Source organism: Phocoena sinus, chromosome 2, assembly GCF_008692025.1.
Source record: "Phocoena sinus isolate mPhoSin1 chromosome 2, mPhoSin1.pri, whole genome shotgun sequence".
NCBI lineage: Eukaryota > Metazoa > Chordata > Mammalia > Artiodactyla > Phocoenidae > Phocoena > Phocoena sinus.
In genome coordinates, this window is record NC_045764.1 from 173857278 (window position 1) to 173860006 (window position 2729).

The window sequence follows — 2729 nt, forward strand, 5'->3', positions numbered from 1 at the left end:
CAGGCCCGGGAAGCCTGCGCTCCTCCCCTCCCTCGGGACCCATCTCTGGCCCAGCCTGGGGCTCTCCATGCAGTGGGACAGCCACCAGTCTCGAGGGCCCCTGGGAATCTCACGAGTCAGAGTCCTCAGGCTCCAGAAGGGGAAACTGGCCCAGAGGGCCCAGGACTTGCCCAAGGTCACACAGCCCTGCACTGCCTGCTGTGGGTTGAGAAGAAACATGGACAGAAGGGTCGGTGGACGGTGGGTGCACAGCCAGGGTCCTGTTGGGAGTGAGGCAGGACTGGAGTGGAGCGAGGAGGTGCTTGGTGAAGGAGGGAAGGAGGGAAGCCCATCCCGGCTGTGGCTGGCTTCAGAGGCCATGGCAGGACAGCTCTGTGAGGCCTGTTGGCCACCTGCAGGGACGAGCAGTCAGACTCTGAAGTGACCGTGTAGGGGCCCGCCCTTCTGGGCCCAGACTGCAAAGTCCTCGGGGTTCCCAGCCCTGCTGTCCAGTCTCACAGCCCACGTGGTGCTGGCGAGGCTCAGGGCCCCTCTGGGAGCGTCTCTGAGCGAGAGCCTGCTGGGTGCCAGGGGCCATGTGTTTTCCCCTCCACCCACTCATTTGCCCCCCCAGTTCGGTGAGGGTTGCTTCCCCACCTGCCCACAGGGAAACCGGGCCCCACACAGGGGAGCTGACTCCGGAGCCTCTCCACAGCCCTTCCCCTGCCAGCAGGCTGCTTCCTGGGGCGCATCTGCTCCTGGGGGTGGGCAGCCGGGCCTGCAGTGGCAGGTCAGGTGCAGGCACCCTGGAGCTACACGAAGCTGGGTGGGCCGGAGAACTTCAGGCGTGCACCTGGGCCGAGGTGGTCCCCTCCCAGTGGGAAGTGCCCCGCCCCTGGAAGAAGCAGACATAAAGCCCCCTGGAGGAGGGGCCCTCCATCCTAGGCCTTGCAGAACGTCCGCAAGTACTTTTTCAAGGGCATCAAGGAGCATATGCTCAAAGGCAACCAGGCACACAAAGAAACAAGGCGACATGGGCAGGAACCGCAGACCCCACCTGATGGACGCGTCAGGCCCAGACAGTGAGCCAGCTGTGCCCGCTCTGTTTAAGGAAACAAAACACAAGCTTGGAAATATCTCCAGGGAATAGGAAACTGTTAGAAAGTGGCATAGTGGGTTTGTAGAATAACCAGACAGAACTTCTAGAAATGGAAAACATTAAAAACTAAAACTAAAAACTTGGTGGCTGTGTTTGGCAGCCGAATGGACGCAGCAGAAGAGAATTCGTGACCTGGAAGGATGCAGGTCGAGCACGGTGACACCAAGGTGTGGGTCTTAAGGAGGCAGGGACACAGAGGTTCTGATGGCAGTCCCAGGAGGAGGGAAGGGTGGAGAAATAGTTTAAGAAGTAGCTGAGGATTTTCCTCAACTACTGAGATACACCAATCCACAGATACAAGACTCCCTGTGAATTCCCAACAAGGAGAAATCCACAGCGAGACACACCTCAGGGAAATTGCAGAAAACCAAAGGGAAGATCTCCCACAGCTGGAGAGAAAAAGACAGATTAGCACTAAAGGAACAACTCCTGGGAAGGGGTGGGGGGGGGGACTGATGGCGAGTCCCACCCCAGCAGGAAGCCAGGGGACATCTGTGTGCACTGACATTCTCCCCAGTGAGAATATCCTTCAGAAATGGGGCAAAGACATCTTCAGAGCAAAAAAAAAAAAAAAAAAAAACCCAGAAGAGTGTCACCAGCAGAGCCGAACTAAAGGACATCCTAAGGAAGCTTGAGGCAGAAGCAAAGTCTATAAGGAACATTGTATGAAATGGCAATAACAACGGTTAGTGGGTTGAGACGATGGAAGAATTCAAACACTGGACGACACGTTGCCAGGGCGGGGGAGGAGTGTTATCATCAGGCTGCCCTGGCCTCAGAGAGGGGAGGACGGGGGGAGACACCCAGGGCCACACGTCCTGAGATCAAAAGGCAGGGGGGAGGAGAAACTACCCAAACCCGAATTCTTTCCACCGACGTCTTTTATTAATGAATGCAAAATACAGTACTGAGACGGGGCATGCATCACAGACGACAGGAAAGCAAGCTACAGAAACCGGGGTCGGAGGGCCTCATTACGTCTGAGGTAGAGCGAGGTGGTGCTGGGGAGCGGGACACTGGGGGACGAGCACCGGCCCCACTTGGGACTACGGACCACGGGGGAGCTGGGGGGTGGTCGGTCGTCGGCCACACGGCAAGAACAGCTGAAAACGTTACACGTCCCTCCACCCGTTCCAGTCCCCCTCTTTGTGGACAGAGCGTCAGGGTTCCCTTGTCACTGGCTGGTGGGGGGTCTCCGCAGGACACCATCCTTCCCTCTGAGGGGCAGGCCCCACTCACCCTCACCCGAACATCAAGGAGCGTCGCGTCGAAAACGCCTAGGCCGCCATCCAGGGAGCTGGAGGCTGAGTGCGTTAAGAAAGACCCTTTTGCTCTATAAAAATAGTTGCACTTTATAAAAGGGGGGATGCTCATCTCCGGTGGGGAAGGAGGTTGCTGTGTGAGAAACGGTCCACCGTGGCGGTGCGGGGGCGGACGAGACACGTGGGTGGGGTGCCCCCCCTCCCCCCCGCCCCAGGCTCAACGGGGTCCTCGTTTGCGGGGCCGGGAGGATGGGTATCAGGGAGGCGAGGCAGCACCCCTCGGGACCCGGTGTGCGGGGTGGCCACGGCCGAGGCCTGCACGTGGGTGC